Source organism: Acinonyx jubatus, chromosome D1 (assembly GCF_027475565.1).
Source record: "Acinonyx jubatus isolate Ajub_Pintada_27869175 chromosome D1, VMU_Ajub_asm_v1.0, whole genome shotgun sequence".
In the NCBI taxonomy this organism is placed as follows: Eukaryota; Metazoa; Chordata; class Mammalia; order Carnivora; family Felidae; genus Acinonyx; species Acinonyx jubatus.
The window spans coordinates 45,573,205-45,589,328 of NC_069390.1; the positions used below are offsets into that span (position 1 = coordinate 45,573,205).

Consider the following 16,124-nt stretch of genomic DNA (forward strand, 5'->3'; position numbering starts at 1 on the left):
TAATTTTCCAAAGCATAATTTTCAAGGCACAGAGTCTCACAGCTCTTAGCTCAAGACTGGTCGAGCCAGACATCAGGCTCTTTGCAATTTCAACCAATCCCCCCACCCCAGCTCCAACCCTGGGCTTCTCCCAGATCCAACTCTGAAAGGGTTGTTAAGATTTCTCTCAGCGCTGCTTGTCCCTTTCAGCACAAAAGAATCCTTGTGCCTCGCCTGGCCTTTTAGTCGAAACAGAGGAAGTGGGAGAGGAGAGGAGATGTGTGGAGAAGCCGCCTGGAACGAGCAGGTAGCACGGCATCTAAGAGCTGGAGGGATAATACGGGGTGTGGCTGTGGCTGTGGCTGGGGGCTACCTCGGCCAGCACTCGGCCTGCACCTGGCAAGGCACTGGCATCTCCCTCTCATGGGAGCTCATGGGATGGTACCCCGCCCTCGTTAATGCGAGCGCCATCCGGCCGTGGGACAAGGACGCCCTCCACAGAGTGCCACCTCAGTCCCTCCCACTTGGGCACCCGCATCCCTCCCCAAACTGCTCTGGAGTTTTGCTCTGTTCGGAGTCAGCAAACAGGGGCTGCTTGCTGCTCTTGGAGAGACCCTGAAGGGGGGGGGGGGGGGGGGCGGGACTTGGGAGGATCCAGGCCAGGACAGTAAAGCCCTGTTCCTGATTCCTGGAAACAGCACTGTCAAAGAGATAGTGCGCCCAGCCACAGGGATCTCAGAAAGCAACCACAACTCGGAAGGGGCTGTCCAGAAGACCCTCAGACCCCCCTGCCCAAGAACACCCTCGGACTCCCAAGAACACCTCAGAGCAACACTTTCAAACTTTTTTTAAAAGATTTTTTTTAACGTTTACTTATTTTATTTTTTTAATTTTTTTTTCAACGTTTATTTATTTTTGGGACAGAGAGAGACAGAGCATGAACGGGGGAGGGGCAGAGAGAGAGGAAGACACAGAATCGGAAACAGGCTCCAGGCTCTGAGCCATCAGCCCAGAGCCTGACGCGGGGCTCGAACTCACGGACCGCGAGATCGTGACCTGGCTGAAGTCGGACGCTTAACCAACTGCGCCACCCAGGCGCCCCGAACGTTTACTTATTTTAAAGAGAGAGAGAGAGAGAGAGAGCACGTGTGCATGACAGAGCGGGCGAGGGGCAGAGAGAGGGGGGGACAGAGGATCCGAAGCAGGCTCCATGCTGACAGCAGAGGGCCCGACGCGAGGCTCAAACTCGCGAACTGTGAGATCAAAGTCGGACACTTAACCGACTGGGCCACCCAGGCGCCCCAATGCTTTTAAACTCTTGAAAGTTAGAGAGCTGCCCTGAACTGAACACAATGACACACATAAAGCATATGGAAGTAAAATTTATACTGCTCAGTCCCACTTTCGAGTTGAGGAAGATACCTAAACAAGGTAACATTCATACGGAGGTTACTGGGATTTGATGAAATTTCTCCTTTTTAAAAAAGCTTAGATCACAGCAAAACAAATGTAAAACATCATCTGACTATAGACCGGTCTTGGACTGTACTTGCGAACCCTCTGGGGATAAGATAAGAGTATAATTTAGAGAAGGAAAAAGAAAAGAAACTGGATTCAAAAATACCCCTCCACAAAACCAAAGTGCTATTCTCACACAACTTCATGTTTGAATCACGTTGATAATTCTACCTGGAAAGGAAGCGGGAGAACATCAGAATCTCTACAGAAGAACCACGGGACTCTACAGACCTGATATCAAAGCCTCAACCCACAAGAGCTGGGGGGTGGGGGAGACTGGGAGGCCAAGGGGGTGCAGGAGGACAGCGAGGAAGAGGATGGGAACCGCGGTGGTGCCTTCCCTCTGAGGACGGATTTTACAGCTTACAATCACTTGCACTTTCCTCTTCTTTGATGTCCCCAAAACAGTCCCGGGGGGAGGAAGGGGGGGGAGATGCCTGCTTATCTGTTTCATACTCCAGAGGTAGAGGCATCTGAAGGCCCCACAGCAGACAAGCGACAGGCCTGGCATCTCAGCCTTAGGTCCTCCCAGGGCCAAGCATCATCCATGGAGCACTACTCCGAGAACCCAGCGTGTACCTTTCCCAGGTATGCTCGGCGGCTCTGTATGAGGGATGCCAGGAGGAGACAGTATGGTTGCGAGCTTACTTGGAGACGTTACTACCAGAGGGGCACTGACCCTACCTCCCAGCATAAGGCAGGCAGGAAAGAAAGTCACTTCTCCCTCTTGTATCTCAATAAAGATGCCTATGAGGCAGGCCAGGGTTCTAAACACTTTATAGACATTAACTCATTTGACTCGTAGGACTGCTCTCAAGGCGAGTACTCCGATTAAGACCCCCACCGTACAATTCTGTAAACAGCAAGGCTAAGTAACTTGCCCATAAGCAAAGAGCTGGAAATGGTGGGCCAGGAGCCAGGCGATGTGAGCCCAGATGCTGCTCACTAAGCTATACTGCCTTGGAAGACGTCCCCATGTTAGTGGATTCAAGCCTGCCAGGGACTCAGGGTGAGGGGTGGGGTAGAGAAACCTCACGGCTCACTGATAATACCACAGAAAAAAGCCTCCTTGACTTCCAGATGCTTCCAACCTTCAGAAACATGCAGGTCAGCTCCCCCCATCCACCTCCCGTTATTGGGTTATTGCTGGAGGATCGTGTATTAAGGCAAACACCACTTTGACATAACCTAATAACCACCCCATCTCCCAGCATTCGGCAAGAATGAGTGCTACAGGGCACATGGGCAAACCTGATTCCCCGTCCAGGAGTGATTTCTGCGGGAAGCGTAATTCCATTGTCCACCTCGCCCAGCACATCTTCCATCCATAAAGCACGAAACTTCCATCAGTCAGGACACCCAGGGATAAAGGGCCCTGCCTCCTGACCCACGTTTCAGGTGCAGCTAGATCCCATCTGGTGACAGAAAGTCAAACCTAATCTGATCTGTCCGTTTAGAAACATAATACCAAACGCACACACATGACTGTATACAGAAGGCAGCATTAGAGCACAGACCAATAACTACCACACATTCAGGTCTGCTGCTTACCCATTTATTATCAGCTCAAAATTACTCTCGATATCCTAGCCTGGAATCACCGCAAACTGCATTCATTACAATACTGATCGTAAGGGCAGGCCGCCCTGATAAAGGCTCATTCTCCAAAGACTTACAGATTCATGCACAAAGTGTTCTGCAGAGCAAACCGCGGGATGTGGGTTTGTACTTGCGCTGGAAAAAGCATGAAAGACAAACCTGCCTATGATCCTGACCCAGCCGGTCACCTGGATCACCTGGGAGCAGCAGCGGAAGCCGTGACCTCGGAGCGAAGGAGTCATTCGGCCCCTAAGTGGGGGAGGGACAGCTCTGCTGGTGACAGAACAGGGTTGTGGCCAACCAGAGCGCACAGGCCAACTAACTGCAACCCACCGGCTCTTTTGGTACGGCCCGCAAGAACGCTTTCTACATTTTGAAGCGGTTTTTAAAAAGCCAGAAGAATGATAAGCTACATAGCACTCACATTTCACTGTCCGTAAAAAAATAAATAAATAAAAACTAAAATGTTATTGATATGCCCATTGCTCTGTATATTGGCTACTGTCTGTGGCTAGTGTCCCACTACAACCGCACAGCTGAGTAGTGATGACAGAGACCATGTGGCCTGTGAAGTCAAAAATCTTTACCACCTGGCCGTTTACGGAAAGACCCCGGACCCCTGACTCAAAAGCGCTGCTGGAAACAGGACCTTGAAAACACCTAAAAAGGAGTCCAGGAGGAGAATATGAACGTCGCTTCCTGACCACTGTTTCGCGTCTAGGGATTCAGCCGCAAGGACTGATGGTCCGCAGCCAAGGGGAAGGGACGAGGGCTGCCCAGGGGCTGTGAGAACACCCTGTGCATCTCCAGCCACCCTATCCACCTCAGAGACACCCCCTTTTGCTAAGAGAGAAAATGAGGCTAGATGGGGTCTGGTGACTCGGCTTGTTCTGCTCCAGCGCAACAGAAAATGAGAGCAGATGGAAAGACTGAGCTCAAGGTCTCACCAGAGTGGAGCCCACACCTCCTCCTTGCAGCCCTCGGAAGGGAGCTGACAGCCCAGGGGACAAGGAGCCTGTCCTAAGTCACGAGACTTCTGTGTGATGTTTCTTAGTGCAAAAGAGGCCAATGGCGGTCTCAGGTTGAAGGGAGAGGGCATAGGGTAAACTTAGGAAGAAGTGAGCACAGTATTCCCTTCTCAAGCTATTATTTAAAAAAAAAAAAAAAACAATTTAGGATTATCTTTGCCCTTCGATCCCCATCTTCCTCACCACCTCTGTTAATCTGAGAACCCCTAGAGCTGGGGTTGGTTGCCAGATTTAGCAAATAAAAACTCGAGATGCCCGGTTACATGTGAATTTCTGGTAAACAACAAATAATTTTTTCACTGTAACTGTCACAAACATTGCTTCTCAGAAATTCAAAGACTTATACTAAAAATGTACTGACTGCTGTTCTGATACTCAAATTTAACAGGGCAACCCTCCTTAGAATCCAAATCACACCCAGGAGGGGACTCCTTGACCCCGGCCCCTTCTGCTGAAGCTCGGGCCTGGCAGTTCCTGTCTCTGGGAGCCCTGCTGACACCCACAGGGTGACAGCTCCCCGGGCACCCCAATGTAGGGGCTGTCCTGCTCCCAGAAACAAGCTTCCCCGGGAACGGAGCACCCTGTGCCTGGAGTCCTTTTCTTAGCCACCATCCAAACCCGACACACGGGTCCTCTCACCCTCCCTCAACACCCTGAGCGCTGTTCCACTCTCTGATCCCTCAAAAAGCCCTTCCCAGGCAGAAAAGATGTCTTCTCTGTCTCCTGCCTGTTCTGCTGGTTACACTAGAACACAAGGTGCTTCCAACCCTGGGCTCTGTCTCTGAGGAAGGAATGACTCCAGGACATGGAATTTAAAGGAATTTGGGAGAGGAAGGTGTTGAAATCCTACTATGTTAGATGGTCCTGAACAGGACCCAGAACCGGTAACAGAGGACAACCACGCCCTACCCCACAGTAAGCTCTATATGGGCAAGGATTTTTGTCTGTTTCACCCCCATTGATGCCCCTAGTGCCTAGGACAGCGCCTGGCACCCAACAGAGAAAATGGGATTGTTATCAGCTGAACAGTGTCCCCCCAAGATTCATATATTGAAGCCCTAACCTCAGATGCCTCAGAATGTGATGGTATTTCTTTAAGGAGATAACTAAGGCAAAATGAACTCATAAGGTGGGTCCTAATCCAGCATGACTAGAGGCCTCATAAGAGGAGGAGATCTAGACACACAGAGAAGACCACATGAGGACGCGGTGAGAAGGCGGCCATATACGAGCCAAGGAGAGAGGCCTCAGAAGAAACCAAACCTGCCAACAGTTTGATCTTGGCCTCCCAGCCTCCACAACCAGGAGAAACTAAATCTCTGTTGTTTAAGCCACCCAGTGTGTGGTATTTTGTTACAGCTACCCTGGGAAAGTACTAGAGGGATGAATGAATGGTGAATGAGAGAGAGAGGAAGGAAGGAAGGAAGGAAGGGAGGGAGGGAGGGAGGGAGGGAGGAAGGAATTCGAAGGAGTCCATGCCTATCTGGTTCTCCGTTCTACCTTGGGTTCTTAGGCCAGCACATGGTGTGCTCTTGTTGAAAAAAGCCAGGGAAGCAGCCAGGCTCTCCCCAGCGCGCTACCTGGAGGCTGACCAGGCCAAAGCTGCTGGCAACACAGATATGGGTGGTGTTTCTATCACTCCATTCTCCAGACCTTCCCACTCCTGGGACCAGCTGTTCAGGAGGCTTCTGTTCTCCAGACCAAGAGTGGCAGGTGAAGAGCCCTCAGAGGCGACGACTTGCGAGTTTTCTAGAGGCTATCTCACCATACGTTCCATCCTTATGGAGAGAAGACAGTCTGGGAACAAACACTTCTGGATATGAGTATGATGATGTGATGTCCGGAGCTGCTGCAGCCACTTGCTAACCAAGAAAGAAGGGAGCTGACATGCAAAGGATGGCACAGTGAAAAATGGAAAGACCCAGGTCCTTGGCTAGGTCACTGAGCTGCCGAGCTAACCAGCCCCAGGATCACCACACCTCTGGACTTCTAAATCCTAGGAGATGAAATATCTCCTTATTGTAAAGCTGTGTTGAGTAGGTCTGCCACTTGCAGCTAAAAGCCTCCGGCTATGTTACATGAGCCGAGACACGGCCAGTGTCAACTTTCTGGTTTTACTGGGCAAAAATCTATGGTTCTTGCCTTTTCCAAGTTTGGGGAGCTTTTTTAAGAACAAAACATTCTACAGATGACCCGGGAAGTAGCAGTAGTGCTTTGAGTATCGAAAACTTAAAGGCCAACAGACGACCACAGCTTCCAGTAACGTTTCTTAAGTGAATCTGCGTTTTAGACAGCGAACTCTTAACACATCTAAAAACGCTCGGGCTTAACATTAGACAACACACATTGCATTCAATGAGCCTGTAGACAACCCCTGCTCTGCCCGTGGGTTTGAGGAGACCCTCAACATCAACCACAGCCCTAAGAAATAACTGGCCCCAAACTCGAGAATCCTCTGACTAGACACAAGGCCAAAGACCTTTCCAATTCCGTCTGGGTCAAAGCTGATGCTTCTCGTCAATTCGGGTCCAAGTTTTACGTAAGACTCACCTCCTCTCACAAAGCCTTTCCGGTCGGCATGCCAGTGGGGCGCCTGGCTGGATTAGTCGGTACACCATGAGACTCTTGGTCTTGGGGCTGTAAGTTCAAGCCCCATGTTGGGTGTAGAGATTACTTAAAAATAAAATCTTTAGAGGCACCTGGGTGGCTCAGTTGGTTGAGCGGCCAGCTCTTGATTTCAGTTCAGGTCATGTTCCTGGGGTCATGGGATCAAGCCCCACAACAGGATCTGCACTGGGTGTGGAGTCTGCTTAAGATTCTCTCTCTCAATCTCTCTCTCCCATTCTGCCCCCCTCTCCTACTCACTCTCCCTCGCTCTAAAACCAAATAAAACAGAATAAAATCTTAAAAAAAAAAAAAAAAAAACTACCCTCTGATGCGTGCCTCATCAACCCCAAGCATACTGGATCTGATGGTTTCTCACCCAGAGAAAAAATCAGTCTCTCATTTTACCTTTTCTCTAGCATCCCCACATGATGGATACAGTTCCCGAGGGCACCACAGACCGTGGTGATAGCGTGAACACAAACGGTAGTGCGGCAGAAGTGGTGGGAATACATTAGCCCATAATGAATTCCAGCCAACCTGCCGAGTACTTCACGCACATTATGTCAGTTCACCTTCAGAGCAGTCCAGGAGAGAAGTATGTTACTATTCCCATTTTACCAAAAGAGGACAGCAAGACGGAGTTTAGGGAACCCGCCCAAGGCCACACAGCAAATTCAGTGGCAGAGCTCAGGGGTCATCCACACAGAAGCATGAGCTGAAGCCGTGTGGGGGCAGAAAAAGTGATCGGGCCTCACAGGAGGAGGCTGTTCCACCCACAGTTCCCAGGGGTGAAATGGTCAGCCTGGTAGGAGGAGACCTGAGAGCCCCCTAACTTTTTCACAGCTAAAAACGGGGCTTTTTGCCCCAACAAGGAGCTCAGATTACTGGATGGAGAAAAGGAGGGAGGAATAGTAGGTGGATGGATGGATGGATGGATGGATGGATGGATGGATGGATGAGTGGGTAGGGGGAGGAGAGATTTTTAAGGAGAATCAGGGTGATTCCAGGAAGAAATACCAAGACTGCCCCTGTGAAGGGCTACTACACAGAGCGTCCCTCAAAAGACGCAAATTTCCCAAGTGGATCTGGAAATGGCCACTCCACCTTCAGCCCAGACTACCTGAATTAGGCCTTCAGGCCCAGCACTGGGCTGAGGGCCCTTGGTGGGAAAAGAGGCAGGGAGGACCTGTAGGAAACAGGAAGGTTTGGCACGGTCTCCCCCGGGGACGGGAGGTTAGGAAGCCTGGTGCAGCCTCACCAGGAGTCAGGCTCAGGACAATGACTTTGTAGGAGGAGCAGAACCTTGCCAGGGACCCCATGCTTCCTTCATTGTTACTATGGTTAACTTGTGACCCTATCTGTGTTACTTTGTTACTTTTGCTTCTCTGTCAGTTTCCTTGTAGTGATTCTCAGGAAAACCTGAGCGGGTAAGGCGCCTGTCTGCAGGCACAGGAGGAGGGGACTCGGGAAGCTGTGGCCCACGCCCTCTCCCCGATGCTCAGGAAGCAGACACTGAAGAACTGAGTTGAGTATTGCAGATTCTGGTCTAGCCCTCAGGCCTCAGCCCTGCCAGCCAGCTTCTCTGCACAAAGGGTCTGTCTGGTTCCCAGGCAGGTTCACGATATGCAATATCCTAGAAGGGAAACGGCAGGTGAGCTGGGAAAATCCCCATGTGTGGCCTTCAGGGCTCACCGGTGACTTTTTAGGTGGCATCAGAGAAACGTGGATTCCAACGAACAAATATTATTTTATAACTACTTCACTCTTTCCCAGTTCCTGTTCCACACAGGATCTCGGTGGCTTACGATCATTAGTCCGACACATTCTACTGCTTTCTTCCCTCTGCCCTCTGACTCGGCTCGCCTGCCTCTTCCCGAGCCACTGCAGTGGCCTCCCTGTGACCACACCCTAAGGCCCCTGTCTCTTTCCCTTTTAATCCAGCCTCAGAGTCAGAGGAAACTTTCTGAACCACGAATCCAATCACCTCTCTTCCCCGGTGAAAATCCCGCGGGCTGGCCAGTCACCAAAAGATACGGTCCACACTCCTCAACACGGCACTCACAGCCCAGCCCTGGAAACACCGCGGCAGACTTCCTGCCCGTGCAGTGCCCGCTGGAGCCTCTGCCTGGAACGCCAGCTCCACCGTCTCCACGCCCTTCCTTGCTGCTCGCTCCCACCCTCCCCCCTGCACATCACCATTGCACCTCCCTCCCCTCACTCTGTGGGCGTCGTCTCTACACTTCCTCCCTGCACTGGTCATGATCTTCAGGACAGGTCTGCCTCTCTCCTGCTGCACATAAGCTCCAGAGAACAGGGTCTTCTCCGCCTTGGTCACTGCTCTGTCCCCCAGTGCCTAGAACGGTGCCTGGTCAGACAAGGGGCTCACTCTTTGCTGAGGGGACGTAGGACCACAGTTACTGCCTTCTCACTTGGGTGCTGGGTTGCCCTCCGTTAATTAGCAGCGATCGTCCAATTTACGATCACTTCCACTGTAAGCACCCCGCTCCTCCTTTCACGATGAGCTCTGAAGAACAAGGAGCCGCGTCCCACTCACCCTTGTAACGCAAACGTCTGGCACATGGTGGATGCCTGGTGATGCTTGCCACATTATTTTCATGAACCACACATACATAATTTCATCCCTTTCGTTAATGAATTGCTAATACTTCATTACTTCTTTGCTCATTACCATTGAGCAAGTTTAAGAAGTTGGCGGGGGGCGGGGAACGTGCCGCGGTGTTGAAGTTTTAAAAGGCATGAAAAGCTCCCTTTTAAAAAGGGACATCAGAAAGGTTCCGATAAGTCAAAGAACTGGAAGACTTCAAAAAGGGGCCCAAGCTGGTTGGCTTTCTAAAATTAAAAATTTTTCCTGGTTTTCCATTTATAATCAAACAATACAGAAATGTAGGAGGTAGAAAATGAGAATCCTTACCTGATCCTAAATCCTAAATAAATGATCACTGTTAGCATTTGATATAGATTCTCTCCCCAAATTAATGCATATAGAAAGATGATATAAGATATACCCATTTTAGGGGTGCCTGGGTGGCTCAGTCAATTGAGTGTCTGACTCTTGATCTTGGCTCAGGTCGTGATCTCCCAGGTCGTGAGTTCAAGCCCCACATCAGGCTCTGCGCTGACAGCATACGGCCTGTTTGGGATTCTCTCTCTCCCTCTCTCTGCCTCTCCTCCTGCTTGTGTGCACATGCGCAGTCTCTCTTGCCCACATGCTCTCTTCCAAATAAACTTAAAAAAAAAGTATTCATTTTACACCCACACATACACATATATGTATATATACATATATACTGAAAATAGGATTGCATTACACAGGCCGAGCTGTGAATTTCTCACGTAATCCCTTCGCCATCTCTCCCTAAGAGGAGGTAAGTCCACCTCGTCACTTTCAACAGCTTCATAATACTATATGGTTTCCCTGGGACTTACTTAACTATTCCTTTACCACCAAAAAAATGTTTTAAAGATTTTATTTTGAAATAATCTCTACACCCAACATGGGACTCAAACTCACAACTCTGAGAGGAAGAGTCGGGCAGTCTCCCGACTGAGCCACCCAGGCAGGCGCCCCTTTGAAGAGTAACTCTTCAATCCCTGTCTTCGTTAACAGGGAAAGATGCCTTGGAAAGATCGCAGCCTTATTACGAACACCCAGTGCCCCACGGTGCTAGATGATCGAGCTGACCACTCGAAGCAACAGGGCAGTGAGGGCTACGGAGTTTAACATGCTTTTTAACGTGCCTACGGTCGTGCTCCCCTCTCTCTACACTATCAGCTCTCACCCTAGCAGATGCCCCTGTCTACTTTAGAGCCATAAACACGCCCCCACTCCAGCCATTTCTGCCATGAGAAATCAAGCACATTAGGAACGTGAATACGTCAAGGATAAACAAGCAGAGCGCAGAGAAGTCACCTGTGCGTGAAATCTGTAAGTTCTGGGGTGCAGGCTTTGTGAAAACTAATTCAGACGTCATCATTACATCTGAATATGTGCCTTAACGTGGCTTGCAGGCAGTTCTACCATGTCCTTGGGTGGAGGGATCTTGTTTTCAACACAAAGGCGGGCAGCTGGCTGGCCACCAAAGCAGAAGGCATGAGGAGGAGTGGAAGGGGTGATCCTAGGTCTCGGGCCAGTGTTTTCAAAAGAACAAACACATCAACTGCTTTCCTCCACATCCCATGGGACCAATACCCACTCACACAAGCACAGCACCATGAGTGAACAGGTCTTCCACCGCCATTGTGGCTTCTGCTGAAGAGCAAGCGCCACAAACGTTCTTTCTTTCCCATACTTACACTGTCTGGAAAATTGCCAACCAGCCAATGATTTGGAGACAGTTTTGTAAACCAAAGGCCTCCTCCTAGACACAGCAACTGAGATCTCCAAGTGCAACCTCGCGTGGTGAAAAGATTGCTGGGGCCAAGGTCAAGAGAGGACCTTGGACCAGTTACATGTCCTCTCTTAGCCTGGTTTTCCCATCAGTGTAAAACAGGATGCAGAGAAGCATCATGGAGATGGTCAGGAGATTACAACTGTGACTACAGACAGGCGCTAGCCAGGCTGACCTTCCAAGTCAAGCGTGGAGTGTTAGTGAACTGAGGAACACGTGCATCAGGAGCGTCGCATCTGGTCTGGCTGCACCAGAGGACCCTGATAGTCCTCGAAAGAGGCAGGTAAGAAAGGAGCTCAGTGACCAGTTTCCAGGTCGCCGTGCATGCTGCAGCCCAGTAGCTCCACTGCCTACCTTACAGATGGCCATGGCAATGGTTTTAGCGGCAGAAGCATCCCGTCAAAGGAAACCTTATGTATAACCCTCATATATAACAAAACTGATAAAAAGTGAGATTAGAATTTCTTAAGTTACAGCTCTTATTTATTAGAAATACAATAACACTGCTCTCATGAACTGAAGTTTAAACCACAATGTTTCTCTTTTATTATGCCTACAGTATATGGAAAATCCTAACTCACATTTAGTTGCAAATGTTACCTATTTTAACCTTTTACACTCAGCCTCAGAAATCCATTCAATTAAAGTAACCCAGAAATCTAAAGGTAAGGCAACAGGAAATTTTTATTTTAAGGTTGGGTAATAGTTCTTATCAGAAAATGTTCAACTCGGAGGGAGTGGAAGTACTTTCACTGGCCCGTTTAAGCCCTTTATTTCTGAGGAAAACACTGTTAAAATGTATCTCCTACAACATAATAATTCAATGTTCAATGAGGTCAGCCCTAAAAATCCCCAGATACTCCGTACCAGGCTCTGACAGATATTTATGTAAAACTTCAAAAGAGTCAAATTTATTTTGTTTCGCACATTGAGTTCAAACTAAGTTTCGATTTCATCACTGACACTTTACCCGCCTTTGTAAATAAGCATGGTGAGAACACAGGCCCGTATTGCCTAATGGAGCCCATTCAATTTATTTTAAAAGTTTCAGCAAGATACATTAAGTAAGGGCCACCAGATTACACTGGAGAGATTCAGGCAATAGAGTTTGTCAGCCAGTGTAAAAAAATGATTGTTTTAAATGTTTATTTGAGAAAGAGAGAGAGAGAGGGACAGTGAGAGAGACAGAATCCCAAGCAGGGTCCATGCTTAGCATAGAGCCTAACTCAGGGTTCAATCTCATGAACCATGAGATCATGACCGGAGTCGAAATCAAGAGTCAGGCATTCAACCGACTGAGTCACCCAGGCACGCCTGTAAAAAAAAGAAAAATGATTTGTCACCTCATTTGACATATTCTAGCTAAAACTTTTTGAGTACTCAACAAATGACAGTATGAAAAAGGAGATTCCTAAGAAGTTTTACCTACACTATAATACATAAGTCATAAAAGTAAAAGATGGGGCGCCTAGGTGGCTCAGGTCATGATCTCACAGTTCGTGGGTTCAAGCCCCGCGTCGGGCTCTGTGCTGACAGCTCGGAGCCGTGAGCCTGCTTCGGATTCTGTGTCTCCCTCTCTCTCTCTACCCCTCCCCTGCTCACACTCTGTCTCTCTCTCTCTCTCTCTCTCTAAAAATAAACATCAAAAAAAAATTTTTTAATACTTTAAAAAAAGTAAAGGACATCTTAGTATAACGTACACATCGCTTATTACACAAATACACATTGAATATTACACATATACAGTAGTTATGTTGGCATACATAACACAACTTTCGGTACGAGCTGGTACACAAACCAGCATTTCGGCCATCTTTGCTGCCTTGTTCTCACAGCGTAAGGCAAAATTCTCTTCATTTCTCTAAGCGTCAAGTGTTTCGAAGAACCGGTTGTCCTCGAGTTTGCCTGTATAAATACCTACAAATGCCAGCAGGATGCTGGCAGCTGCACCTTCCCCTCCTCCACCAGGTGGGATCCCAAGAGCACGCGTAATCCAGCCGTGGGGCTTCTGTTGACCACGGCGAGCATTCAGCATTCGCACATTGGGATGCTTCGCTGTACTGAATCATGCTACAGTGACCCCAACTATTTTCACAGAGGATTTTGAAACTACGAGGTGAGGACTTTGAAACGATGAGTACTTTTTCCAGGTTCGACTGAAACCTGGTGGTAGAATCCTAGGATTCTGAAGAACAGAGGAAAAACCCTGGGGTCTGGGAAAATGTGGCAAGATACACAAGACCTGCCGGTTCTCAAGAGCAGAAAAGACTACAAAGAAGAAATGTGGATTCCCAGAGAGCTCCGTCAGCTCAGCCCCTGCCTCAGCCCTCAAGGCAAGCACCAAGTTCAGCTTCAAGGGTGGTACAGAAGTTTAGTCCTTCCACCCCTCTTGCCTTCCCTGAGGACGGAGGCTCTTTTCATTCATTCACTCATTCATTAATTCAGTCATTCCACAGATATGCACTGGGTATCTACTCTGCAAGGCAAACGCTGGAGCATACACACGGTGTATGTCTTTATTAGCATAAATATTGTACTTCATTTTGGACGGCTCTGCAATATCCTCAAAAGTAACGGGATAAACAAGTGACCATCACCATAAGCAGGACTCACCTGCTAAAAAAAACAGTTACAGCACTTGGCAAATGTTAGCTATGACTATCACATCCAAATATTTTGACTTGTGCAAGCATGCTTTGAGCTCCTGTGTACCAGGCAGGATACAAAGTTCCTGCCCTCAAGGGGCTTGGGGAGAGAATGGGATAAATCCAACACACAGGGGTCAATGCGATGGACGCTAATGCAGAGGAACGGTGTGGGGTTACTAAGGAAGACAAAAGCAGGGTTAGTTATATCGCCCTGCAGGAACTGGGAAGGCTTCCGTGAAATGACATACATTCTACTCTTTAGAAACAAGAGGTGGACAATGACAAGGGTATAAGGGTGTAGCACAGGTAGACAGAGGTGGGAAAGAAGGCAGGGAGGCATCAGGGACAGCCGAGCATGGCTGAAATCGAGGAATACTGAGTGGGAGTGGCTGGCCAGGAGGGTGTAAGAGAGTACTGCGACATTCTCATCAGCAGAGTTAATACTACGCAGGCTATCTGGTTTCAGACACCTCAGTCACCTGTAACTTCTCAAGAGGGGAAAGGGCAGCTCCTCCGGCAAATTCCACTTACCAAACTGAGTGGTCACACTGCATTCTCCCTAGGCTTGGTAGGGGGAACTGCCCATAACACACATCACCTTCCTCTGGTCTAGGTACATGGAGGGGAGTTCCCAAAACAAACCAACCACAATGCCAATGAAGCCAGAATACAGGATAAATACATGTCTCTGACTTGGCAGAAGTCAGGTTCCTCTAACATACCTCCTTCCAGGCTCTAAAAGCACATCCACAGGGACGCCTGGATGCCTGGACAGTCCAGTCGGTTAAGCATCTGACTTCGGCTCCGGTCATGATCTCACGGTATGAGTTCGAGCCCCACACCAGACTCTGCTGTCAGCTCAGAGCCTGCTTCAGATTCTCTGTCCCTCCCGCACCCCCCTTCCCCTGCTCACTCTCTCTCTCCCTCTCAAAATAAATAACTTCAAAAAAATTAATAAAAATGAAAAAATATAAAAAGCACATCCACAATCAAAAACACAATGAGATATCACCTCATTAGCCAGTCAGAATGGCTAATATCAAAAAGACAAGAAATAACGAGTGTTGGCGAGGATGCAGAGAGAAGAGAGCCCTCATGCACAGTTGGTGGGAATGTAGACTGGGGCAGCCAGTGTGGAAAACAGCATGGAGGTTCTTCTAAAAAGTTAGAAATAGAAATACCATACAGTCCAGTAATTCTAGTCCTGGGTATTTACCAAAGAAAACGAAAACATTAATTCTTAAAGCTATCTGCACCCCTATGTTTATTGCTGCGTTATTTACAATAGCCAAGATAAGGAAGCAACCTGAATGCCCACTGACGGATGGATAAAGACATGGTGTATGTGCAACGGAATATCACTCAGCCCTAAAAAAAGAACGAAATCTTGCCATTTGTGACAACGTGGATGGACTAGAGAATATTACGCCAAGTGAAATAAGACAAAGACAAATACTGTGTGATTTCATCTGAATCTAGGATGTGAAAAAAAAAAAAACAAGCAGAAAGAAACTCATAAATACAGAGAACTGATTGTCACCAGACACGGGAGACGGGGGAGAGGACAGACGAAACAGGTAAAGGGTTAGTTAAGAGGTAAAAACTCCCACTTACAAAATAAGTAAGTCATAGGGTTAAAGACTTCAGCGTAGGAAATACTGTCAATAATACTGTAATAACGTTGTATGATGACAGATGGTAAGTACACTTACCATGGGGAGTATTTTGTAACAGATATGACTATTGAATCCCTATGTTGTATACCTGAAGCAAATAATACTGTTTGAACTATACTTCAAAATTAAGATTTTTTAAATAATTAAAATGGTCTTCACCAAGTATCAATAAAATAAAATAAAATAAAATAAAATAAAATAAAATAAAATAAAATAAAATAAAATAAAATAAAATAAAACACATCCAGGGCCACTGTGCTTCCAGAGGTTTGGGGTTTTAGCTGGTTTCCTTAGAAGATGCCTATGCGGGGGCACCTGGGTGGCTCAGTCGGTTAAGCGGCCGACTTCGGCTCAGGTCATGATCTCGTGGTAAGTGAGTTCAAGCCCCGCGTCGGGCTCTGTGCTGACAGCTCAGAGCCTGGAGCCTGTTTCAGATTCTGTGTCTCCCTCTCTCTGACCCTCCCCTGTTCATGCTCTGTCTCTGTCTCAAAAATAAATAAACGTTAAAAAAAAAAATTTAAAAAAAAAAAAAAAAAAGAAGATGCCTGTGCAAATTCGCAATACCTCACAAGCCTGGGTTTGAAAACAAGAGGAAGGATCTCCAGCTTTATCAGGGAAGGATTTTAACAAGCAGCAGAACCCAGAGCCCAGATGTAGAGA

General features: G+C 48.1%; 1 protein-coding gene across 10 annotated transcripts in view; it reads right to left on the bottom strand.

Annotated features, from left to right (window-relative positions):
- Positions 1–16,124, bottom strand: part of TEAD1 (TEA domain transcription factor 1) — a 267,954-nt gene that overhangs the window by 221,249 nt on the left and 30,581 nt on the right. The window lies entirely within an intron of this gene.